Source organism: Camelus ferus, chromosome 12 (genome assembly GCF_009834535.1).
Source record: "Camelus ferus isolate YT-003-E chromosome 12, BCGSAC_Cfer_1.0, whole genome shotgun sequence".
Classification (NCBI taxonomy): Eukaryota; Metazoa; Chordata; class Mammalia; order Artiodactyla; family Camelidae; genus Camelus; species Camelus ferus.
In genome coordinates, this window is record NC_045707.1 from 26,479,975 (window position 1) to 26,507,466 (window position 27,492).

The 27,492-nt window shown below is 41.3% G+C and overlaps 1 protein-coding gene and 1 long non-coding RNA gene across 4 annotated transcripts in view; both read right to left on the reverse strand.

Moving 5' to 3' along the window:
- Positions 1-27,492, reverse strand: part of ANO6 (anoctamin 6) — a 187,059-nt gene that overhangs the window by 142,269 nt on the left and 17,298 nt on the right. The window contains exon 1 of one of the 3 annotated variants that reach the window (XM_032493264.1): positions 1,033-1,174. The exons of the other annotated variants lie outside the window; for them this stretch is intronic. The gene's annotated coding sequence lies outside the window, so the exon portion shown is untranslated. Of the gene's footprint in view, positions 1-1,032; positions 1,175-27,492 lie in introns of those variants that run through there. 3 annotated transcript variants of the gene reach the window in all.
- LOC116667642 lies at positions 6,972-27,117 on the reverse strand. Its single transcript, XR_004324571.1, has 3 exons — positions 27,107-27,117; positions 12,171-12,178; positions 6,972-11,199 (listed from the first exon to the last, which is right to left on the reverse strand). It is a non-coding gene; the product is annotated as an uncharacterized LOC116667642 (long non-coding RNA).

A 27,492-nucleotide genomic window follows, 5' to 3' on the forward strand; every position in this document is an offset into this window, starting at 1 on the left:
GGCTGAGAACCCCTGGCTGAGAGGAGCTCTCAAAAGCCTGTGGTTCCTCAGTCCTGAGTGGCTAATAACATCTTCCCAGTGCAGGCTGCATTCCAGACAATTAAGCAAGAATCTCTGGGGGTGGGACTCAGGCATCAGTATTTTTGAAAGTTCCCAGGCTGACTGCCAGTTGCAGCCCAGGTGGAGAACCACTGTCCGAGGCCCTCTCACGACTTCAGTTTCCTATATGGCCGTTGAAGGATGGGAAAAGGAGGGAAAGGGAAGCGCATAAGTTTCTCCCATGAGGATAAGAATACTTATGTCAAATTAAAAAGAGTGAATCCCAAAGCCACCGATTTTGATTTTTAAATAGAGCTGTACCACACAGTAGGGCTGATTTTGGACATACGCCTAAATCATGCTGATGCATGACAGGTAAAAAAACATCCATTCCAAAATGCTCTCGGTTCCAAACTGAGAACTCCATGGACCGCATCTATAAAATGACTCCATCTGGAGCGTGTTCTCGGCAATACTTAGAATCTGATTTGCATGGCTGACTGTAATACAAACATTACCTTCCCTACCTCCAAGGTTACTTAAATCCACTTATTAGGCAATGGCGAACTAAACAAACAGTAATTACAAACACTCCAGACTACCTTTTAAATCTGCTGCTAAATTACATTTTTCCTGCATCAGAGCTCATACACCCAGCATGTCTACAAGCGTCATGAAACCAAAGCCTCAGAAATATTTACATGAATAAGGGCATAAGCTACCTCTGGGCCCTGGCATTGGATTCTGCAGGGAAGTAAGGGCTGCTTAAGAAGCGGGCTGTTCACTGCCGTTATTTCTCACATCTGGGTAAATAAAGCACTGCCCACAGGTGGTTAGAAATCCCAGGAGAAAATGAACTCTCTGGGGGTCTGGAAATGAAGAGTACCTCTGACAGGCCACCTCATTTCCTGAAATGAGTCAGAAATGAAAGCAATTCTTCAGAAAAGAACATGTGCACCATGGCGGGGCTTATGAAGGAATGCCAGTCGGTACCTGTGGCTGGGCGGCTGACCTGGGGCAGAGGGGAGGGCCTGGAGAACAGGGCTGTGGGACCACCGCACTGCACCTCATCTCGGAGCTGCTGCTGCGAGCTTGGAGGGTCCGCTGATCCCCTGAGCAGCCGGGCAGCCTGGTCTCAGCTGTGCATCGCGATGAGCGGTAAGAATGCTCACATTCCATTAGAAAGCTGGCCCCACTCCAAGGGGCTGAAGCAGCCAGGAAGGACTCGTGTGTCATTGCGGACACGGAAACAGCGATTCCTACATGCAGAACTTCTTTACCTAACTAAAAATACTCTGTGCCTGTTGATTCAGAGAGCCTCTCTTCCTGCAGAGGAAAGACTGCTGTAGAGAGATGACCTCAGGCCGCCCAGGGAAGCCCTACCTTTCCCAGTAAGCAGGAAGGGCAGGTCCTGGTGGAGGGGCAGGGGCTGCAGGTTAAAGACAAACACCTCTCACAGCAACAACCCCAGTAGGAACTAACAAACAGGAAGGCGAGAAACAAAGGCTACTTTCACTAAAACCCAACACCAGTTATTTATTTATTTTGAGAAGGGATGTGGCATGTTTATTGATTTACTTAAAAAAAATTTTTTTTGGCTAGTTATTTTTATTAGGTGGCCCGTTACTATTCTTTCCATAATGGCTACTTAAAAGAGATCCAACCCCATTGTTTGTAATGGGCGGGGAGGCTGGAAACAACCTCAATGCCCATTAATAGATGACTCGTTGAAATCTGCTACATACGCAATGGAGTATTACGTAGTCATGCAATACAGAGCATGTGCGGATACACAGAGATCTGTACTCTGTATACTCTGTATGATACATTAAGACACGAGAGAAAACCGTGCCTGGACTCTGTAAACATTTATGTAAATGTATTTAAAGAAGCTGCCTTATGCAGAGGGAGGGGGTGAGTTCAGCATCATTCTTCCTTTGACATCCTCGGCGCAGTCTGAAGTACCTTTCCCTTACCTGCCACCCCACCGCTGCTACCTAACAGTAACTAGGAAGGCCATTTTTGGTTTCTTCTTTGTACTAGTCTCTCTCTCTGTAATTTGAAACAAATGAACATTATTTTAAATAGATGCTATGGGCTGAACTGTGTCTCCTCAAAATTCATATGCAGAAGCCCTAACTACGAGCACCTCAGAATGTGACTATATTTGGAGATGAGCCTTTAAGATGATGAAGTTGAAATGAGGCTGTCAGAGTGGCCTAATCCGATCTGATTGGTGTCCTTGTAAGAAGTGGAAGTATGGACACATGGGGAGACCTCAGGGATGTCTGCACACAGAGGAAAGGCCACTGGAGGGCACAGTGAGAAGGGGGAATCCACAAGCCAAGGAGAGAAGCCTCAGGGGACACGAGACTGGCTGTGGACTTCCAGGCTCCAGAACTATGAGAAAATAAACTCTGTTCTTTAAGCCGCTCGGTCCGGCATTTTGCAGGGAAGTCCTAGCAATTAACAGTACATGCAGACCTTGTTTTGTTGCGCCTCACTTTGCTATGCTTTGCAGGTACTGCATTTTTATTTTTTACAAATTGAAGGCTTGTGGCAACCCTGCATCAAGCACGTCTATTGCTGCCACTCTCCTAACAGCACGTGGTCATTTCATGTCTCTGTGTCACATTTTGGTAATCCTCACAGTATTTCGAACTTTTCCATTATTATTATATTTGTTCTGGTGACCTGTGATCAGTGATCTTTGATGTTACTACAGTCATTGTTTTGGTGCACCAAAAATTGCACCCATATAAGACGGCGAACTTTGTGTGCACTGACTGCTCCACTGACCGGCCATTCACTGTCCTCTCTTCCTCTCCCTGGGCCTCCCTGAGACACAACGATATTGAAATTAAGCCAGTGACTAACCTTACGATGGCCTCTAAGCGTTCAAGTGAAAGGAAGAGTCAATCACTGGGGCAAACTTCACTGTTGTGTTATTTTAAGAAAATGCCACAGCCCCCACCCACCAGCCTTCAGGGACCACCACCCTGATCAGTCCACATCCATCCACATCAAGGCAAGACCTTCCACCAGCAAAAAGATAACAACTTGCTGAAGCTCAGATGACGGTCAGCATTGCTTAGCAATAAGGTATTTTCAAATAAAGGGATGCACATTGTTTTTTTTTTAGACATAATGCTACTGCACACTTAACACACACACTATAGCACAGTAGAGTGTAAATGTGACTTTTATATGCACTGGGAAACCCCGAAACGTGCGACTCGCTTTACTGTGATGCCCGCTTCATTGTGGTGGTCTGGAACACGACCCGCAATACCTCCGAGGTGCGCTTGTATGTAAGTAAGGAGATGGATGCAATTCAACTTATGGAGTGTGGAGAGAGGCACTCAAAAACGTCTTCAGCGGGTCAAAACCCCACTCTGTCTGCCGTGATGCAGACAGCCTCATCTGGCACGTGAAGATGTTTGGGCTCACGTGCTTCTGACTCAATCAGGCTGACCCCACTTAGTGGCGTAAGCAGGACTAGAACAGGAGACCTCCCTCAGCCAGGACTCAGTCTGCCCATGACACTTATCTTTGATGGGCTTTCAAACCAATCCTGTGACTCGAAGGGTGAGAGCCCGAGATATTTTATTAGTGTCTTTTAAAGGCTTGGCTTCTTCCATTCAAAGTCTTTCTACGCTGATTACTAATGAATAAGAAGGTGTAACCATAATTTTATTGATTCAATTAAAAAAAAAAGATTTGGAACAAGGGTTTTTTTTTTTTTAAATCCAGAAAAACAAACAGTATGCTATAATTTTGCACCAACCTCATTTTTCATACTTTAATATACGTGGTCTCAGGCCACAGAGTAATATACTAAAAGTATGGTAGTCCAGGGTGAAAATTTCTTTATGAACTTTTATAGGTTTTTACAAATTTATCAATCCTCCCTTTAAAAATTAGAGTGTAGAGATCAATGATATACTAAAAACCACAGACTTCACCTGCAGAATCTATAACCCAGAAGTGAGTGAAGATTCAGGCACATGAAAAGACCAAAACTTGAAGATACGGGCTGGGAGACATAAGCCACTGGGTGTAAGACAGGCTCAAGGATGTATTGTACAGCACGGGGAACATAGCCAATATTTTGTGCTCAATGGAAAGTAGCCTTTACAAATTGTATACAAATTGTTTTATAAATTTACATATATTTGTAGAGTGAATACATTAATAAAAGGAAAAAGTCAAAGACTGGAAAAAAAAATTTGAAGACACATATTGGGTACAGTCAGTTCAGGCTACACTCAGAGGAAGGCAGAGTCATCTTTGCCTTCAATGGCTGGGGAAAGTTTCAGCCTAGGCAAGAGCTCTAAACCACCCTGGGATCAGACACACAAAGGTTAAGGAGAAGTGCCTTCTGTTCAGTTCTGTCTTGCCACTGAGCATAAAGGTCTGAAGGCAAGAACTGTGCACCTAAGATCCTGACAGAGTGCCTGGCAAACAGCAGCGCGTGCCCGAGTGGGGGGTGGGGGAGAAACAAGTGGGAAAGGACACGGTGTGTTCACTGGAGGGTAGGTCTGTAGTGCAGGTTCTTGTAAGGAGGCCGTGGATGGAAAGCCAAAGAAGTTGGGGCCGAATTAATCTGTGACAAAGGAGGCAAGAATATACAATGGAGAAAAGACAGTCTCTTTGATGAGTGGTGATGGCAACATTGGACAGCTACATGTAAAAGAATGAAATTAGAACATTCTCTAACACCGTAAACAAAAATAAACTCAAAATGGATTAAAGACCCAAACGTAAGACTGGAAACCATAAAAGTCCTAGAGGAAAACATAGGCAGAACACACCTCGACATAAATTGTAGCAATATTTTTTTGGATCTGTCTCTAAAAACAAAGGAAATAAAAGCAAAAATTAATAAATGGACCTAATTAAATTTAAACGCTTTTGCACAGCAAAGGGAACCATCGCCAAAATGAAAAGACAACCTACTGAATGGGAGGAAATATTTGCAAATGATATGGCCGATAAGGGATGAATATCCAACACACAAACAGCTCATACAACTCAACATCAAAAAACAAACAATTAAAAATGGGCAGAAGACATTTTTCCAAAAAGGACATGCAGATGGCCAACAGACGCATGAAAAGATGCTCAACATCACTAATCATCAGAGAAATGCAAATCAGAACTACAGTAAGATCTCACCTCACACCTGTCAGAATGGCCATCATCCAAAAAAAAAAAAAAGGCTTCAGCCTCCTAATCCACAAAATGGGCATCATGTAACCCATCTTCATAGGGTGGCGTGAATACTAAACTGGACCTAACACATGGCCTAAAGAACTTAAGAAATATAATTGCTATGATTATCATAGTTGCCATTCCACACTGAAAGACAGAGAAGGCAATGAGCAAGAGACCACATGTGAGGTGCAGATCCAGGGTCCCTGTGGGCTCTCAAGTCCCTTAAACAGGCTGCTGTCTGTTTTGGAAGTGGAGTGCCCTGCATTTATTCCATAGTTCTCCAGCACGTAATACCTCAATACAGTACGCCCAACACAGGAAAATCAGATGTCTAATATGATCTTCAAAATCAAGATACTCCGAAATCAATTTTTATGTTGCTTTTGTATAAAAGTAACTATCCAGGTTAATGTTAATCAGTTTTGAAACACTAAATTAATAGACTCAGCCATAAATCCAGGAAAACCATTTTCATGATGAAAATTACCAAGGCCTTTTTAATTAAGGATGGAATTGCCAACATAAAAGACTTAAGATAAATGAGGAATTGTTCCTTTCTCTCATAAATGAAAAGACCTGATAGCTCTGTGAATTACTTTTGAGATACTGATTACCAGAAATTGTTTTGAATCTAAACTACAGGATTTTCCAACAGCATTATAATCACTTCGTGCTGGGGCTGGCAGCCTCAGACCAAATTCAGTGCTCTGGCTTTTTAAGTTCCTTTTTCTAATTATTATCAGAGGGCTCGTGGTCCTATTTTTAGGGTCATTATGTAGATATAAGCTCTACTGAACACAACAGAACTTTGTCTAACACAAAGCAATGCTAACTTTTTTTGTGGTGGTGGGGGTGGTCAATTTGACCTTGGAAGGAGAATTTATTATACATAAAAAAGTATACGCACATTTACATAAATATATACAGGTGTATTCATGACAAAGCTTGACCGACTAATCGTTATCTGATACGAAATTAACACATCAGAGATCTGTGCTAATATTCCTACTGTCAACCTACATACTCTATTTAAAAACTGTTTACTCTTTGGCCCTGAACCAGGTTTCTACATTCACTATATCACTGGAGGGTATATTACTTCTTAAAATTAATTTAATGACACCTGCACCCCAATGTTCAAAGCAGCATTATTTACAATAGCCAAGACATGGAAACAGCCTAAATGTCCATCAACAGATGACTGGATAAAGATGTGGTATATTTATACAATGGAATACTACTCAGCCATAAAAACCGACAACATAATGCCATTTGCAGCAACATGGATGCTCCTGGAGAATGTCATTCTAAGTGAAGTAAGCTAGAAAGAGAAAGAAAAATACCATATGAGATCGCTCATATGTGGAATCTAAAAAAAAACAAACAAAGCATAAATACAAAACAGAAATAGGCTCACAGACATAGAATATAAACTTGTGGTTCCAAGGGGGCAGGGGGTGGGAAGAGATAGACCAGGATTTCAAAATTGTAGAATAGATAAACAAGATTATACTGTATAGCACAGGGAAATATACACAAGATCTTATGGTAGCTCACAGAGAAAAAAATGTGACAATGAATATACACATGTTCATGTATAACTGAAAAATTGTGCTCTACACTGGAATTTGACACAACATTGTAAAATGATTATAAATCAATAAAAAATGTTAAAAAAGTAAAATAAAAAATAAAAAAAAAATTCAAAAAAAAATTAACTGATTAGGCCAGAGCCAAGAGAAACTTTCCAATAAACAATAAGGCCAAGATGCAGAGTGCAGCCAGCAGTCAGACACATTAGCAGGCGAAATAAAGAATGTGAAAACCAATATATGTATGTACATGCATGACTGGGACACTGTGCTTTACACAAGAAACTGACACATTGTAACTGACTGTACTTCAATTTAAAAAAAAAAAAACTAGCATGCTAAGAACGCAAACACATCAGCGTATGTGGTGCCTGTCGATTGATAGTGGCCAGCACAGATGTGTATTCAACACTGAAAATGAGTAACATCGTAGAAGAAAACAGCAGAGAACAAAACCAGGAATTTACAAGTGGGAAGAAGAAAAGAATTCCTGGAAGGAGAGGAACAGAGGCCAAGCAACACGGGGAGGAAAAGATGCGACCACCAGACAGACCTTGGTTTACTCAACGGTTTCCTTCAGAATGTTTCTTAACTTCTCTAGGCCTCAGAAAATCTTTACCTGTGGTCTGAACAGGGCAGCTGCTATGATATCTAACAGTTTCTTCCAATCTGGATAATAAACCAGAAGTTTGTTTCAATGATAAACAGATACTTTTTAAAAACTTTTAATAGGCTACTTTTATTTCACAGTGGGCTTCATGCTCACAAGTCTGGAGTTTCCCAGAACGGAGCCAAGCTTGTCAGCCTACGTGTGGAGCACAGCCAGAAGCATGAGTCAAACCAAAGCCTCTGAAATCAGTACAAACGGCTAGACAGCTCGAATGTCGCCTGTGCCACAACGTCCACCTGGGCCGCCATCCCTTTGCCTCTGCCCTCCCGAGCTCTTCCCAGGTGGATACACTCATTACTCAACCCCAGTGCCTCCCATAATTCTGCCAAATGCAAGTGAGACACACGTCTATAAAAAAGTTAGGACTCACTGGGTGTAACAGGCAATGAAAGTGTTTGGTGGCGGCTCCTAACCTTGAGAACGGCACAGTGGATAACCACCACCAGTGTTTGGAGAGGATACCTCTTACTGCCCTGTTTACAGTGAGTAATCCAGCAATTCTGCTTTTCAAAAGCTTCATAAAATAACCTGAAATGTGAACAATTAGTTGTACCTACAGTTATAGCTAGTTATCTCACAGTATTATTTATAACAGCAAGATAACCAGCTCCAGGCTAGATCTGCAGTAATCAAGGGATGATTACATAAACGGTACCCAAGTTACGCTCGCTTCCTGTATGCTCCTAGCCCCTGTGCTCACGCTCTGCAGGCCTCACACTGCCTGCTTATGAACAATCCCTTCACCAGATTTAAGGTCCTAGAGGAGGAAATTTAAGGTCGCCACATTTAAGGTCCATAGTGAGCACAAAATTAGTTATCTGTTGTATGTTTGCTAGCAAATGTTTCCGTGTAAATTCTGTATAGTGGAGTATCATGCAGCTATTAGATGTGGTTTGTGAAGTCCCTATTAAGCATAGGGACTGCTGATGATGAAAAAGTCCTGGAGATAGAGAGTGTTAAATGTACATAATGAATCTGTACATTTGAAAATGGGTAAAATGGTTAATTTTATGTTCTGTATTTTTTACCACAATGAAAAATAAACATTAGGGAATTCTTAGGAGGCAAGTTAACTGAAAAGACAGGATACTGTGTATTTTCAGTTTACTATGCAAAATCATGAATTTTTAAAGGCTAGAAAGAAGCACACTAAGATATTCATGTTTGGTTTATCCTTGATTAGTAGCATTAGAGGTGATTTTTGTTTTATTTGCAATTTTCCATATTTTCCAAAATATCTACAATGGCCCACCTTTAGTCATCCTTTAATATCCACCAGGGATCGGTTCCAGGACCCCCCCACCCCAGATACCCAAATCCATGGATGCTCAAGTCCCTTATATAAAAATGACTGCATACAACCTACACACATTCTCCTGATACTTTAAATCATCTCTGGATTACTTATAATACCTAATACAAGGTAGATGATATGTAAATAGTTGCTGGCTCCTGGCCAATTCAAGTTTTGCTTTTTGGAACTTTCTGGAATTTTTTTTTCCTGAATAGTTTTGATCCACGGTTGGCTGAATTTGCAGATGCAGAACCTGTGGATAGAGAGGGCTGACTGACTGTGCAACGCTTACAACCAGAAAAATGGATGGCACAGCAGATGTCTGGGATGGGAAGGTGTGGTTACCAACAGGTTTAATCTGAACAGGAATCATTCCCCTTGCTGTGGCCCCTTCATGTACTTGTGCACTGCACACCATCTGTGCTTGCCTTCACTGCAGAGATAATCCAAAGGCCTGCCCCTGGAGTCAGAATTTTATTATACTGAAATTTTTTTTTTTTTTTTTTGCTATGCCAAAAGCACGCATCACACATTCGCTATCCCAGACATCAGGCTTTGTCCAAGCTGAGAAATGGCGATCGAAGGTTGTTTTGGACATAGAGGTGCCAAACTGGATCAAATGCACAGTTGTTCTCAGAGGCAAAGACTTTCCGGACCTGGGAGGGACCAGTCTGGAACGCCTCATAGAGAACGAGGCATCCAGACGGCCTCAGTAAACACTGGATTCATCACATTTACAGATCTGCTGGAAGCAAGGCCTTTGGAGTCACACGGACTCAGGACTGAAGTTACACATGACACAGACCTAGCACTGCCACCTATGACTGTCATCTAGGGTGCTCCTGGCCTCGGGTTCCCCACAAGTAAGTGGCGATAATAATATCAGCCCCTTGGCTATTAAATGGAATGATGTCTGCAAATCAGAGATGCAGGAAAAGCCAGAGCCTGTTGTCAGTAGGTGTTCAACCAGCATCACTGGCTTCCTTCCCCTCCCTTCTGCAGCTCAAACGTCTGATCCAGGAAAGCAACAGCGTAAGTGACTTAAATGCTGAAAATGACCAACTGTCTGTAACGAATAACGCTAACACGGACAGGAGAACAAGAAGGTATTTCAACAATCTTTTAATTTATGCCCTAAACTTCGAGGCCCTTATGATACAGTTCAAAACAATCTTCCTATCCTTTGTTCCTTGGTAATAGGAAAATACCAATCACTAGTCTCTGTGCATTTCATCCACCTGAGACCCTGAAGCTACCCTTCACTTTGTTCTTCAATGTCCCCATTTTTAAATCTCTCACTCCTTTAACCATGCTTGTGGCTCCTCCGAGCCCTGGGCAAGCTCCCCCCACGCTATTAGCAGGGGGCCCTCCCGACTCCTCTGAGCAGGCCTGAGCTGCGCTTAAGGCCGGCACCTGGTCCACACATCCCAGCACGGAGCTTTGGAAAATACAACTAATCTCTGTGCTTCTGAAGGTTCCTGGACTTCGGGCGTCTGATGGGGGGCGGGTAGGTGCTCCCGAAACAGATCCAAGTGTGACCGGCAGTGCCCTCCACATCTGCTTCCGTAACCTTTGTCTTTTGCTTTCCCTGGTCGTCACCAACCTAGTTTAGCAAGTTGATCGCTTCGGAGATTGCATCAGATTCGAGGCTGCGTCAAATCCCTCCCTTCAAAAGGGCAGCCTCTATCTTTACGGAAGATCTGCAGCCTTCCTTGATTAGCTCTCTCACTTATGTGCCTCTCCGGGTCAAGGAGGAAAGGAACCAAGCAAAGCATGATGGAAATCTGCAGCTGTTTGGGGTTCCCTTTGTGCAGGCTGAACTACAGGCACTACCTTCTGGCTAGAAAGCTCGAGTGCATTCCTTCAATAAACACGTCCTGAGCCCTGCGCTAAGCGCTGGGTATTCAAAAACAAGGTCACCCCAGTGCAATATGTTCTAGAACAAAGGTATGTACAGGGTATTACTATAGCAGGGGACACTGGGTCTCCCTGGACAGGGTTCGAAGAGTCGGGTAGTTCACACATCTCTTGCTGGTCACTGAGGAATGAATGAGCTGACCCACACTGTCCCTGGGGACATTAATGCCATTGCAGTCTTTTGTTGTTGTTGTTTTTGAATTGAAGTATATTTGATTTACAACGTTGTGTTAGTTTTTGGTGTACAGCACTGTGATTCAGTCGCTGCAGGCTCTTAATGCAGTCCCTCTAATCCCATTGCCCTCCACCCCTCATTGCTTCTTCGCTTACTGTACCTGCTTTCTTGTTCTCCTCACATACCCACTTCCTCATCTGCAGAATAAAACATGTGCTTCCATTCTCTTCCCAGTCTTTCAACCCCACAAAGTTTCCTGCCCTGGAGGGTTGCTCTGACTATCAGGGAAAGACCACTGGAATGGCTTAGGTGGAGCCAACAGAGGCAGGAATGAACCTGCTTGATGAAAGGAGCTAGAAAAGCATGTGGAACCATTCTAAGCAGTGCTCACTGTGACCAGGTCTCCAGTGGCCCCAGCACGTGAGTCACCGCCCTGCGGATGCTCAGGGGCACCCCCGTCAGCTCCATCTGGAGACCGTCTATCTTCAAATCACTTTCTGTCCTCCACCCCTCGCCTCACCCATTGCCACTGGTATAATATTTGCCAAGAGAGCAGTTGTTAACCTTTCATAGGCCGTGCAGCTCTTTGGGAAAACGTGGTGAAATTTAAGGACCCTGTCTCTAGAAAAAACCTCAGAAGCACAGAAACAAAACGTATACAGCTTCCGGGGATTCGCCAACTCCTGGAGCCCACACGTGGAACACCAGGAGGGGGCATGCCGTTCAGCTTGAGTATTTTTTGAGCTTCTACCGTGTGCTGAGCACTTTGGAGACCCCGACTCAAACTCAACTCGTCACCGTTCTCAGGGCCGTTCTCCCACGCCCAGCCTGGAACACTGGTCCCTGCTTCTCTGCCCAGGAGACACCTTCGTGTACTTACGTGCCTTTCTCCTCCCACGAGATTATAAGCAACCTGAGGGCACGGACTGTAATGTAACCATCTCTTATTTCCAGCTTCTAGTAAAGTTCTCATTCTGGAGAAACACAGCCCACTGAGGGAAACAGACGCAAAGCCAGGTCATTTTTTTTTAACACCAAGGTCCTAATGCTCAGCCTGATGGGATGAGTGATTTTAAGCGAAATCTTAAAGGAGGAGTGGTGATAAGTGAGAAAAAGTTAGGAGTGGACATGATACATGGAGGGGCAGGCAGGCACGAAACAGCGGGTACCAGGAATAAAGCAATTCAGGACTCATGGTGACTAGAAAGGCAGGCAGGAGCAAGCTCTCAGAGATGACAGAGGAGCAGTAAAGACGGAAGAAGCTACGAAGGGCACTCCAGGAGGTGGAGGATGCTTGAATTTACTTCATAAAGGAATGAAGTCACTGAAAGCCTTTTCTTTCTTCCCTACTTGAAAAGTAACAGATGACAGGTGTAGAAAATGGGAGAAAAGTCATAAACATTTATAACCCCACCACGCTGAGACCACCCCTATCACTAGCCTTTCATCTTTACATATCACATAAACACGTACACATGTGTGTGACACTGGTTTTCACGCACGTTTCTTCCAGCTCACGTTTATTAAGCATTTGCTACGTATCAGACATTGTGCTAAATACGCTACACACATTCTGTCATTATGTCATTTAATACTCACACAAATTCTTAGAGGCAGTTTCTATAGTAATGCCATTTTAAAGAGGAAAACATAGTAAAGATTGGGGGTGGGGGGTAGTATGTTCAAGACCAACCAGCTAATGGATGTAGCAGAGCTGAGAGTCAACACCAAGTTTTCCTACTGCAAAGACCACACTCTTATGCCTCAGTTGCTCTTATTCTCACTCATTTAATGTATAAGATGAGTGTGATCATTTTATCCAGTTTTCTCAAAAAAACTTCCTTGGGGATCTTGATTAGCATTGTAAGAAACCAGAAAAACAAACCTAGGAAGCAAGAGGATGTGACTACTGTCTCCGCAGACAGGGAGGACCCCAATCCCCAGCCACTGACTTCAACCTTCTGCAGTCTCAGTAAAGCCTGCCGTTTTCTTCCTTGAAGGCTTGTAAGCTTATTAGGAGGGTGACACGTTCAGATACACCTGGTGGACAGATGAATCTGGCAACAGTATGAAAAGGTGGGTGTGAGGAGACAAGACTGGAAGGCTGAAACACACACTAAGAGATGTGAACGCAGTCCACGTGAGAGACATGGAAATCTAGGACCGAGGCAGTGATATTTGGGATGGAGGAAGAGGGAATGGACTCAGAAAACACAGGAGACGGAATTTAAAGAACTGGATGTGGAGGAAAAGTAGCAGCAAGGTGACGTGAGGAGACGGAAAAGGACGGGGAAGGTGGGTGGGGGGTGTCATTCACTGGGAGAGGGGCCACCGGAAGAGATGCGTTTTTCAGTGTGTGCATTTTGAGGTGTGGAATAATGAGTCTGACTGTGAACATCAGGCCACTGAACACATTCGGAGTGCCTACTTTACGCCAGGTGACTTGCTGGATGCTGGGGAATCAGCGCGGACCAGGCTGAGGAGGTCACAGGCCAGGTGGAGTCGGGTTAACAGAGCGAATGAGAACTAAGGAAGCACAGAGGGGAATGCGTCCTGGTGGAGATGGCCTGGAGGAGGGTCTGATGGCCACAGGTTGGCCAGACCCCATAAACTACAGGTGGGCACGAGAATGCCCTCAGAAAGCACGTACACGGATGGAGAAGAGGAGTGGACGCAGGTCGGCGCTCTAAATAACATCAGGGCTTTAAGTCAAGCAGAGGAAACAGGAGACTAAAAAGGACCGTCAGACACAGGAGGACGGCCAAGAGAGCCCAGATCCCAGAAGACAAGAGGAGAGCAGAAGGAAGCATGGCCCATCCTGAGACCATCTCACCCTTGGACTTTTCAGGAAGAAGGATTTTTTTTTTTTAAACTCAAAGGTCACTCCGTTGACTTAAAACATTAAACAGAATCAGAGAAAAAGTCCATGATGAGGATAAGAATTTATATCCCCTGGCTGCCTCTCAGAGCTTTACCCACCAGCCATATGGAGTTGATGATTAATATTCAGCAGGAAGTGAATTTATAATCACGAGCCTGCCATTCAAATGTGAAAAGAAATGTTTTCTGCTCAGTACACCCAAAAATACATTAATGTCTCTCCAGTTTAAAATACATTTATGAATAATTTTATACATTTTATAAATTTCCTGGCAGGAATGATAATAGAACAATCTATTTTCACTGCTATGTGAAACAAAAAAGAGGATGGAAAGGTTCAGTTAATCAAGGAAGTTAATATGCTTTATAATAAATATCAAACAGTCATTACTTGGGTGATACAAAGGGTGGCTGAGGTCAAAAGATGATTATAATAACAAGAGTTTGTGCCCATATTTATTCTCTGTCAGTTGCTTACTTTTGCATAAGAAGTTTCCACTACTCATGAATTTTTCACATTAGAATGCTAGAAATCAAATTTGTTTTTTGATTTATATATAGGTAGTAATAAATACGATTTTATAATGATTAACAGTAGTAACAATCCAATAGATGGAAAAACACTAGCCCTTCCACGGCACCAATGCAATGACACACAGACAGATATAAAAATAAATTACCTTCACTGCCTTAGGTAAATGTGGTTCAGAAAGCCAGGAAAGCACCAGGGTGATTGCAGTGGCAGTGTTTGATAAAGCCAGGAAAGGCAAAATACTGTGAATTCTTCATCCTTTGTCATCGTTGTCAATAGTATGAATGCATGTGTATGTGTACACAACATATGCACACTCAAACTGATGGCATCCTGATCATAAGAAAACTAATTTCTTTCTTTTTTTTTTTAATATCCTTGTTTGCTTTTGTGGGGAGGTAATTAGGTTTATTTATTTTTTAATGGAGGTACTTGGGATTGAATCCAGAACCTCATGCATGCTAAGCACAGGCTCTACCACTAAGCTATACGGTCCCACTCTGATCATATGAAGAGATGCAACAACTTCAAGACTGCAGTGGGGAGATGTGGGGCCAGAAGGAGGTGTAAGATCCATCCACCCAGGGACTGATGAACCACCACCCAGAACTGGGAGTCAGAACTAATAAAGACTGTAATTCAACAAAATGAAAATGAATTAGGGATGACTGTCCTAAATTGAGAAGAATCCTTTGACTCCATGATGGCCTTCTGACATCCTATGACTCCTTCAGGAATAATGTCCATTACGACTTCCTCCAGCAACATTTCTATGTTTGCTGGAGGAAAGAATTCCAAGGAAGAGGGAGAATACAACAATGATGGCTAATCTTCTCTCAGTAATCAAAGGTGACCAAGATTAAGGGCTTCCAATACACTGAACACTCAATAAATACCAGAAGAATAAAATCAGAGAAGGAAGGAGAAAGGCAAGAAATAAACGAATAAAGGACAGAAAAAGTGCTATAAAATTAAGAACACTCTAGCAAACAGGAATAAAGTTTTACTGAGTTGGATAATCTGGACACGCAAAAAGTAGGGAAACAATTTTTAGTGTCTACAATGTAAGAGGTGGTCACTCAAAATGCCAAGTTTAACTAAAGAAACTAGCTTATTCTCAACTATAAAATATGTAAAGGAGTTAAAAATTTGATGACTCAAATCTCGATCAGAGCTATTTTAAAATATGATTAATTCATGGCATGACATTCAGATAAAAATTATACTAGAACCAGGAAACTTTGCTTGTATGCATTCAACTATATTGTTTGTTTGTTTCTAGGACAACTTCACCCTAATGCAATTTCTCCTTCATTTTCAACTGATAACAGGTCTCCTCTTTTGTATTTACAATTTTGGGAAACACCTATACTGCATTTAATTGTAAGTATAGCTAGTGAAAAAAGTTAAGTGTCACCATTTTATGTTCACACCCAAGTGTGATAAACACTTGATTAGCCAAATTAAAAAAATTACTGAAACTAAACTGTACTTACATTATTTTCAAAAAAAATCTGACAATAAAGAGTTGGTTCTGTAAGTATAAGCAGTTGCTTTCAACAAACTTGTCTAGTCCTGTGCAGCCCTGTCTTCTGAGAGAGAGCGCTGCATAGTGGTCAAGGGCATGGGCTCAGTTCAATTCCCAGATCAGCCCCTTGCTAATTTTATGACCTTGACAAGTTACCTAGTCTTTCTGGGCCTCGGTTTCTTCACTTGTAAAAATGTCATCATAAGAGTATCTAAGAAACCAAGGTTGTTGTGAGCAATGAATGCATTAGTGTAAAAGAGCTTAGAAGACTGCCTGGCACACAGCACATACGCAGTAAAGACTGGCTTATGATTACATTATCACCATTACCATCACCATCATTACAATTATCATCTATTTTGTGGGCTTTCCATGAAGCAAAAGTCAACTCCGGTCCGAGTGCTCAGGTCTCACCCACAATCAGTTCTCAAAGAATAGCATATTTTCAGCATAACATAGGTAGAATCTAAGACCTGTGTGTGCTTTTGGTGAACTCGAAGAGACAATAATTAGTCAAAGGCTGGTGAGTGGGAGATACAGGCATCCTGACTCTTGTCGATGCTCCTTTAATCTTGGTGGGCTTTCAGTAAACTACACCAACAGTCACAAAAATAAAGCCATAAAAAAATCAATAACTCACCTAGTGGTATATTTCCCCATAGATCACAGTAAAAGCAAAAGTGATATATCGGAAACATCCGGTTGTACAGTTTTGCAGCCTCGATTCTTTGGCCGCACGTGAGAGTGAGAGCCGTGTGAAAACATGACAGGGAAAGTCACCTTCACTGGGTCAAAGCTGCGTGCTAGCAGGTTCTGCCTCCCAGGTAATAGCCACCAACATCCCCATCCTCTCCCTCCCACTACTCCTGGCCCCTCCTCCAGGAGGTGTGGACAACTGTGTTACAAATCTGGGTTTCCAGAATCTTGGTGTAACCTTCCCCAGCTCTCCAGACTCTGACTCGTAAGGTTTTCCCAACTGCCTTCCCCTTTCTGTACCACCCAGCATCCATCAACCTCCTCACTCAGAAGATTGGTAAACTTTCTGGAATAATTACGTGCAGAGTTCTGAAGACCTTTTGCAAATCTGAAGGGTAAACCAAACATTACTAGCCTCATTTTAAGAGTTATTAACATACAATTATGGAATCAGCAAGCTGGGGGGGGGATCAGATATAATCTAGGTTAAATCCCTCATTTTATAGATAAGGGAACTATGACACTGACATCTATAGCCAAAGTAACAACTCACTCAAGGCAACCTAACGCGTCCATATAACTTTTAAGGCACTCATTAAGGAACAACTTAATTACACATTTTCAAGTTTCAGTGTGGTAAGAGGTTAATCATCTAAATCCAGGTTGTTAATGACACTGCATATCTTCCCACCTGTAATCAGGCAGATTTAGAATAACACTTAAGCTTTCTAAATCCCAGGCTTCTTCTGTGGACCCCTCATTTCACATTTCATCGTTACTCACGACATCAACATGCCTCTCAAAGATTATTTTCAAGCAATGAATAATCGTATATGGTTAAGATTTCTATTTTCTATTTTCTCTTCTCTGCAGCTGGACCGGGGCAGGGCTTGGTGGGAGATGAGATGCAAGCTTGGAATCCCCCTGAGTTCAACCGGGACAGCCCAGTGGGAAGCAGTGGGGTGAGGTTAATCCGTAAGGCTTGCTTCTTTTGCTAAGATGTGCTCTGCCTTAAAAAAGACATACGTATCATCTTATATTTACCAAAAGGAAACCTTTACTGTATGTTTAATAGGCTAAGTCAAAAGTAAATTCATAGACAAATAAACAAGAAATCACTGTACTTTTCAATTCTCTGGACTCAACTTCTTTTCCTTATTTAAGGAAATAGATTTAAGTTGGTAGAATCATGCTATAAAACCTTCCAGACACTTCTGAGGGGCCAAGGTAAGAAAGCTCATTGTTTACAACATGTAGCATGTCTATGCCTAGATGGGGAAATACCCAGAGGGATATAACCCAAGACCAGTTTTCACCAGTGTATAATGCTTAAAGTCAGAGTCCATTCTGATTAGCTGGTGCCTACATCATATTGTCTGTTAAATATTTTTTTCTTTCACTCCTGAGAAAAACAAAATGTTAACAGACATTGTTTGAGGTGCCATCACTTTTTCTTCCTCTGATAGTCTCATTTTCTGCCAGTGATAATGCAATACTTACAATTAAACAAATATAATATGAAATAACCTGAATTACAGAATGCTCTCTACTCCCCATAAGGATCTTGATTTGTGTTATCTGGTCTCTGGAATATCTCACTATCAATAAAGCAGAACAAGGAAGGGTGGCCAGTTTAAAAAAGAAACAATACGCCTTTAATAAAAGGCTAATTAATAAAAGACAATAAGCCTTTAATAAAACACTAATTAATCAAAGGCTAATAAAAGTATTAATTATGTCAGCATCTGCAGAGTAAGCAAGAAAAACGCAGCGGTAACTTTTCTCTCTGAGCAATCTCAAGAGAAAGATATTGACAACTGAATGAGTCAGGAATCACTATTCCCTGTTGTGTAAAGGTTTCCACAAATCTCCAAAGCTAGAGAGAAGATTATAAAGATCAAGTCCTCACTGCAATTTGCCCCTTCAGGGACAAAATTTATATTTACATTTAAGTGTGTCAGAGACCAAACCATTATATATAAAATGTAATGAAATAACATAACAACACTTTTTAAAAAATAAAATAAATGCCAATTTCCCCCACCACTTCCTTATCGTTAACCTTGAGCCCAGGTAAAATGGGAGTCTTTTTGGCCAATAGCAGCTAAATGCCCTGCTGTGAAGGCTGTTCCCGACCTGGTGACCTGGCACAAGTGCCCCACTTTCAAGTTTTTGTGTTCCAACAATACTAAGCTTTATGGGCCTGAGTAACAAAACCCCTTCACAGCAGTGAAATGAGTGTTTAATGAGAACACTGACTGTCAGCCAAATTTTAGCATGTGCCCCTGTCTAAGAAGCAATGCAGAGAGGTCATTTCTTATATACTGCAGCTAACAAAAATAGCGGTTAAAAAAAATTACCAAAAATAAAATTAAATAAAAATTAAAATTAAAAAATCACCTAGACTTTAAAAAAAAAATAAGTAAGCATCTTTGGAGAGGCAGATACGTTTGTATTTGACCACTTTCCTGTAATATTTGCTTCGTAATGTCTTTAAACCCTCTGCAATACCACTGTTATGGTCAGAACAAGACAGGTGTCCAGGAGAGATAAGTTCTAAGTGTTTTCACTTAACTTTAAAATTGCAGAAACTCGATGCAGGGAATCAGGCAGTTTAGCTGTTTGATCATGAATTACTCTCGGTTTTCCACCCGCTGAAATGGTTTCTCTGTGACATGACTTCTCTGTGTGCTCAGCCAGCTGGAGCTGGCACTACTGCCCACCCCCCCCACATCAAACAACCACACGGTAGAAATAAGAAGGCTGGGAGGCGGAGGATAGAACTCAAGCAATGGAGCATGTGCTTAGCGTGCACGAGGTCCTGGGTTCAATCTATAATAAATAAATAAACCTAATAACCCGCCCCACCTAAATAAATAAAAATACAATTGAAAAAAAAGTAAGACTGGGAAACATCTGGTCAACTTCACACCAAGTCAAGCCCTTAGAATATGCTCTCCAACTCCACCTTCCAAGATCTCAGAATCTTCACATTACATAACAATAATTTAATGTATCATATAACAGCAACAACAGTTTTTTTTAAAGTTTCAGCAGTGGTTGAGGGGATATAGGCTGAACAAATAAAACACAAGTTTAAAAAATTAAATGAATAAGCAAACACTACTGAAGACTGGGCAAGAAAAAGGAATGGACAAGTAGGATGTTAATTTTGGTCACCAGCATTCTCTCCCAGGGCATAAGGATGACTGTTCCATCTTGCCAAGATTTCAAGAAGGCTATATTTAAAATAGCAAGTTTTACCACAGTTGAACCACAGTCAAATAGCAAGTTTTACCACAGTTAATAGGACTATAGCAAATTGAAAATAAGGCCATTAATTCCTTGAAACCCCTCTCATTAGGTGGTGGACGCTCTTTTCCCTCCCCGTGAATCTGGGCAGGCTGGTGGCTGTTTCCGCCCATAGAGCAGGATGGAAATGGTGCTTGGGACTTCGAAGGCCAAGCCATTAGAGGCCATGCAGCTCCCGTCTTGGCCACTGGAACACTGGTCTCTGAGCCCTGGGTTGCCCTGTCCTAAGTCCCACTGCCCTGAGGCTGCCATGGTGAAAAGCATTCTCATGAACGGCTCTGGCTGAGCCCAGCCTTCCAGACTTCCTGCTAAGGTCAGAGAAACATGAGTGAAGCCGTCTTGGACATGACTGTCTGCCAGCAGAGTACCTACTCACAGAGCTGTGGCTGAATCTCTGTCTAAAATCACAAGATGGAATTAATTGGCTGTTGCTCTAAGTCACTAGACAGTTTGTTATGTAGTAACTAACTATGTAGAGAATCAGAATTTGGAAGGGACTTTAAAGATTTGCTGGTGAAACACTGTTTGCTTTTGCGGAAGCTGAGATCCAGACTAGTTAAGTGTCCAAGATCACTAGTCAGCAACAGGTTTAAAACCAGAAACCAGGTCCAGGCTCCCAGGTCTGTTCTTTCAAGGAGCCCACCTTGGTTTCATCACTTTCTAGCTCCACACTTTCATCTCGTTATTGTGGGAACTCAAAAAGTACCACGGCATGTTCTCAGAAGTTCTATCTTCTATTTTTAAAAGTTAAGGACAATTCTGGCATATTCTCTTTCTCACATCTTTATCTTAAACATTTTCCTTGGGTCAAACTAGGGAAGAATTGCTATTTGGAGAGTATGGAATAAAACTTCCGACTGGAATTTGCTTCAGTAACATGGACAGTAGTGTTAGCATCAAGAAATATGCATAAGATTTCACCTTTTTATTCTTATTTCACATGAAATATCTCCAAGGTAAACCTTGGTGTTAATTTGGATAAAAAGAAGTTTTCACACATTGAGCCATGGGGAAGTCATTCTGGCTTATACATGACTTAACTCGAACCCTGTGCTAATTAGAACAGCCTGTTTGGGGCCCATGAAACATACATGTACATCTGCTTTAATTATTAAAGAAAAGGGCACACTGACCAGAAGTGAAGACTGTCGATGTTAAAAATAAAGATTAATCAAAACTACAATGAGGTATCACCTCACACCAGTCAGAATGGCCGTCATTCAAAAATCCACAAATGACAAATGCTGGAGAGGCTGTGGAGAAAAGGGAACCCTCCTACACTGCTGGTGGGAATGCAGTTTGGTGCAGCCACTGTGGAAAACAGTATGGAGATTCCTCAAAAGACTAGGAATAGACTTACCATATGGCCCAGGAATCCCACTCCTGGGCATATATCCAGAAGGAACCTTACTTAAAAAGGACATCTGCACCCCAATGTTCATAGCAGCACTATTTGCTATAGCCAAGACATGGAAACAGTCTAAATGTCCACCAACGGATGACTGGATAAAGAAGATGTGGTATATTTATACAATGGAATACTATTCAGCCATAAAAACCGACAACATAACACCATTTGCAGCAACATGGATGTTCCTGGAGAATGTCATTCTTAGTGAAGTAAGCCACAAACAGAAAGAAAAATACCATATGAGATCACTCATATGTGGAATCTAAAAAAAAACAAACAAAACATAAATACAAAACAGAAACAGACTCATAGACATAGAATATAAACTTGTGGTTGCCAAGGGGGTGGGGGGTGGGAAGGGATAAACTGGGATTTCAAAATGTAGAATAGATAAACAAGATTATACTGTATAGCACAGGAAAATATATACAAGATCTTGTGGTAGCTCACAGAGAAAAAAATGTGACAACGAATTATATATACGTTCATATATAACTGAAAAATTGTGCTCTACACTGAAATTTGACACAACATTGTAAAATGATTATAAATCAATAAAAATGTTAAAAAAAAAAAAAAAGGTTAAATGCCTGCCTTCTTGGGATGCCAATGCTGGTACCCCTTTGATGATATGGCCATACTGACTCACTACATACACGTAGATCTGGTGGGGTTTTTTTTTTTGAAACCTTGAAGGAGTCCCTAATTTGTTTGATGTTCTTTGTTCTGACAAGACATAAAACTGTGCTTCTTCAGAGCAGATCCTCAGAGCTATCTGAGAGGCTTTAGTCCTCAATCTGGCGCAAATAAAACTCTTTCTAGTCCTATTATAGGTTGTTTGATTATTTTCAGCAACACTTTCTTCTACTACTTACATGGTCAATGTTTTGCTCCAACTTGGTAAGACAATATGACCTTTTCCTAGATGTAGTAACACAGGTCTTGAGCTTTATTTCTTTAGTCAGCTGAAACACATGTTAAAGGCAACGCTAAGGAAGCATCCCAAGGTCAGCCTTTCATGTGCACAGTTCACAGGGAGCATTTGCCGGTGCTTTCAGCTCCGTATGAACCTGAAGTCGAAATTAATGATCTGCTCAGTCAGATGCTTTCTCATTAAGTACTTTAGTCTTTTGGATACTGTGTTCATTAAACTGTTAATTAGTAAAGAAAAGAAGACAATTCCAAAGATAAAGAACAAGTTCTGGCAGCCATTTAAAAGGAACAGTAGATAAGATATTGGTGTGCAGGCAACTGGCACACCGTTAAGTATCTAAAGGTCAGGTGGCCATAAATGACTGGATGATTTGGAGAATCCTCAGTGTCTAACAGTTTCCTCCAGAAGAAGCTCTAAAATTACATGAAGTATTATCCAGATTTTTGAAAGTCAAGTTTATTGCCTGATGGAAGAGGAAGAAGATTCTGCTTCTTCCCTTAACAAACCTACATCCTCCGTATCCTATTCTCAGCGCAAAAATGAGATCCTTAAAATGCCTTACACTGGCAAGGCTTGCCCTGCCAATGAATTTGTTCTGAGTAAAAAAAAAAACAAAAAAAAAAAACCAAAAAAAAAACCCCACAAGTTCTCTGATTTTGCAAGCCTTTATAAACTTGTAGAATATTTATTAAACCAAATCCAAAATGGCAGGCTACGATCCGAAGGAATAAACATCTGAGAAGAATTACTCAAGAGGAAATGCTGATCACAATTTAAACAATATTTGTGAATATCTTATGAACATGATACAAACTAAGCAAATTTCCTGTGTAGTGTACTCTTTCCTATGATCAGATAGTTTCTGAATCATGGATTTTGTGATTCTGCTTCTTTGATCTGGAAATTGCAGCTTCAGTTCAAACTCAGGTATTGTATCCACAAGGTACTCTAGGTCCAGGACATCACAGCATTCAGCAGCTGGGGCGATGCTCCGCGTCAGCTTCCAATTCTAAAGTTTTCAAAGTAGTTTAACATCTACACTTATCACTTCACTCTTGCAAAAATTCCTAGGTGATACTGTTAGAACAGGCAGATAGCTAGATATGAGCAGAGAAAGGGGGACGCAGACCAAATGGCAAGAATTGGGCAGAAAGGAGGGGCACAGGCCAAATGCAGGAAACCATACATCATGTAAGCACCAGGGGTCCCTGGGCAGAAAAAGAAAAGCAGGCACCTTTGGGCTGGTAAGTGGTCACACCTTTTGGGGTGATGAGTGGTCTGGAGATGAACAAAGAAAGGTGAGAAAAGGCAGGAATTTAGTGTCTGAATGTAACCTTCTGCTCATTATGCCCTCATCTCAATATAATTAGCCTTCCAGATTAGAAGTACCCATCATGCACTGACACCATGACACTTCCGATCCTGACTAAAGACAAAAATCCCTCCTCCCTTTGGGAAGGTGGAGTTGGGATGATAATCAGGGAACATGACCCCAAACCCTTCCCTCCCCAGTGAATATTCCACCCATTCATTTTTACACCCTATGTAACTAACTTGCCAAAGAAACTCAGGGCAGCCGCTCACCTGGGCCTGCCCGCTTTCCCCTTGGGAGTGTATTATCCATCCTTTAATAAATTCTCACTTTACTTTTTTAACCACTACATCTTGTCTCTGAATTCTTTCTGGGAGGGGACAAGAACCTGGAACACTGGTTACATCCACAGGCAACAGTACCACCAATAAGTATTATTATAATTTTAAGACAACTTGGAGACCAGTGAGGTTGAGCTATGTCACTGGACTAACAATCCTGACCTCACAGTACCCGCTTCCATTTCCACAGCTTACTCATCCTCAAGAAAGGAAGAATTATAAATGGCAGGTCTTACTTTCAGCCGAGGCTGGCCAAATGAGCCCAGACCAGACACCCCTGAACTGGAGCAGCATTCTAAGACAGACTCAGCAGGGACCCACACATACTGGTTAGCGGCACAACTCTTTGTTTAAATGCCTTTGCCAGTGTCTTCGTCCATATTCCTTCAGGTCAACTGACTCCAAATTCCTGGGTTTGTTTCTTCTAAAACTTTTGGCTATCATGAGACACATTTTCATTACTACCTCATGTGTCTATTCCCTATAAACACAAAGAAAGTTCAGCCATCCTATTTATCTAAACTGAGTATCTAAATTGAGTAACAGAACAGTGTAGTCACCGAAGTTCACGGTCACACAGCACTTTGGTGTCCTGACCCATAAAATGGGTGTCCTGCCAACCTTACATGACTGTCGTAAGAATTAAGCGAGACAAAAATGTGTTGACTCTGAGTGCCACGGCGACACAAAATGAAGCTATTACTATTTATATACGCATAGCGGGGGCAGGGTGGGGGATAGCTTTACAGCAGTGTTTATCAAACTTTTTCCTCATTAACGCCAAGGATTCACTATCATATCCAGATCAGCCTTCCACCTAGGGTGAAATTAGCAGGATTTTCAAGTGGATGAAACAAAATTAATGGCAATGAGATTCTCATGAAATAAGATCCATAATCCCCCAGTCCATTAGCTAATCAAATATTTATACTGTTTTTATTTTATTTTTCATTCTTATATCCACAACTAGACTGTCCAGGAATTGGCATAATGATTGAGCCTAAGTTCCAATCCTACTTTCACCACTGACTTGCCGTGTGACTTTAGTGAACTACTTAACTTTCCAGATCCTCAATTTTATCATACATAGAAAGGGTGCTATAATAGCACCTAACAGCATTATTACAATTATTAAATGTATTAATAAATATAATATTTATTATTATACAGGGTACTGTATGTTACTCTTTTAATGCACCGTCTAGTTTTTAATACTGACAGTCATAGAGCAGACACAATAAATCCTGACTGATGGATTAGGAAGCAGGATGGAGCATGTGAAGTCATCTGGTCTACCCTCATAGGCAGCAAGGCTACATCAAAACAATCAGATCAATCACCGCTTTGTCTATTTTTAAACGTTCTTAAGGAAATGTCTATATTTGACCCTCATTACGTATTTAACAATCTATACCATTAGGTTAATTATAAGAATGAATTCCCTAAATCCACTGGGATTGCCTCTAAATTCATTTCCACAGCTGGCCTCTCTACATTATTACAGACTATTGGTCAGCTTTCTTTTTCAAAACCCAACCACCTCAGCCCCGTTACTCTTTCCTCAGGGTTAGCAATGTTTATTTTCATTTGAATTCCCAAGTGTAGAAATATTTCAGGCACACACTGACCTAGGTTAAAACACTCTTGAAGAACTCAAAGAGGATTGCACTGGAAAGTGGAAGAAAACCAAAAACCACAAAGTAAACTTTCAATAGGTTTCAGTCTTGCATGCACTGGCTCCAAAGAATGTCACTGATTCAACAATTCTGATCGAAACTATTTACTGTAGAAGGTAAACGAATATATTCATTTTTATTCATCCCTATTATAATATTATGAAAATTGAGCCCCAGTAAAAACTGAATAAAGTCACTTGAGGAATAAAATCAATTACAGACACACTGTGTACTTACACTCAGACAGACTTGGAAATTCAGCGCTTTAAGCTAATTTCCCTCTTGGTATTTTCAGATCTAATTCAATAACACAAGTAATTCTTATTAGTAATATTAATGTACCATATGCTAGCTCTGTCAACTTAATAATCTTCTTGGTTTTTTTGACTAAAATGTCAATCTAACTTCTGGAATCCCACCCAAGAGAATCTAAGCAAAATTACAATGAACAAATTCATTCTATAGGCATAATAATTAGCCAGGGGCCCATTCATGAATGTGTATAATTAAGTTCTTATACACATTATAATATTTGAAATCATGAGGTTTGCATAATTTGGCTAATATAAACAGCTATTGGTCCCAGGCACTGTACAAAGTCCTTTAAGTATATTATCTCATTTTATCTTTACAATCAGAAAAAAATGGCTCATTTTTCAACAACTTAAGGTTGCACAACCAGTAAGTATCAGAGTAGATTTAAATTCAGTCATTCTAACATCACAAAGCCCTTCCCAACGAGCCTTGTCTACTGCTTCGTACTAGAGAGACATTCGAGAAACATTTGCGGTAACACAGAGAAAAAACAGATTAACCCAGAAATATCTTTTCTGCAAACAGCTACTAATACCACCAAACCAAGAAGAGGAGGTCTCTAATGAAGGCCCCCCCAAAAATCTATTTTAATTTTTTTGTTTGTTCTTCAAAGAGCAGTAGAAAATATCTTACATCTCCAATTTTTATATTAAGGACAAACTATTTGATTATTATGAATATTAAAAATTACATTTCAGTACATTGAACTGACAGATTATTTCACCAGTTTTAATAGGTAAGAAAAGTTCAAAAGAAATGTACACGTTAGATAAACAGCAAGGTCCTACTGTACAGCACAGGGAACTGCATTCAGTACCTGGTAATAGCCTATAATGAGAAAGAATATGAAAAGGAATATATACATGTATAAATAAATCACTATGCTATACACTGGAAATTAGCGCAGCATTATAAATCAAAAAAGAGCACCAAATTAAAAAAAAAAAAAAAAGAAATGTACCCCTTCCTCATTTTAATGCATAAGGCTTCAGCAGCTCCCCTGTCGTCCAGGGCGCATCAGCACAGCCGGTAGCTCACATCCACAGTGGTGGTCTCAGGGAAGGGCATATAATCCCATCAGAGCTATTTGCTGGGATTTCTAGGGGAGAGAAGTCACCTGAACCCCTTCCTTCCGCGGATGACACAGAGAAAGGCCAGAAACAGGCGGGAAACCACCACTGCCCTCAGCTGTAAGGGGAGAGCTGGAGCTGCCGTGACTGCCCTCCATGAAACCTGACGGCAAGGCTGGTTCCCGAAACTAAAACCACCTCTGAACCGTTCACTCGTTGCCATGATGAATTCCCTTGATTATTCAGGCCATTTGGCTTACTTGTCCCCTACGACCAAAGACTCCTAATTCAAACAGAGAGTCAAAAGTCAAGGTGGGTGGGTATAGCTCAATGGTAGAGTGTGTGCTCAGCATTCACAAGGTCGGGTTCAATCCCCAGTCCCTCCGTTAAAATAAATAAATAAATAAACCTAATTACCTCCCCTCCCTGCCCCCCTCAAAAAAATAGATAAAATAAAATTTAAAAAAATAAATAAAATTTAAAAAAATAACAAAGTGAGTCTTCAGAAAGCATAACCTTAACAACATTCTGTTAAAAAAAAAAAAAAAAAGATTTGCATCTGATGCCTCCTAGGTTCTGCC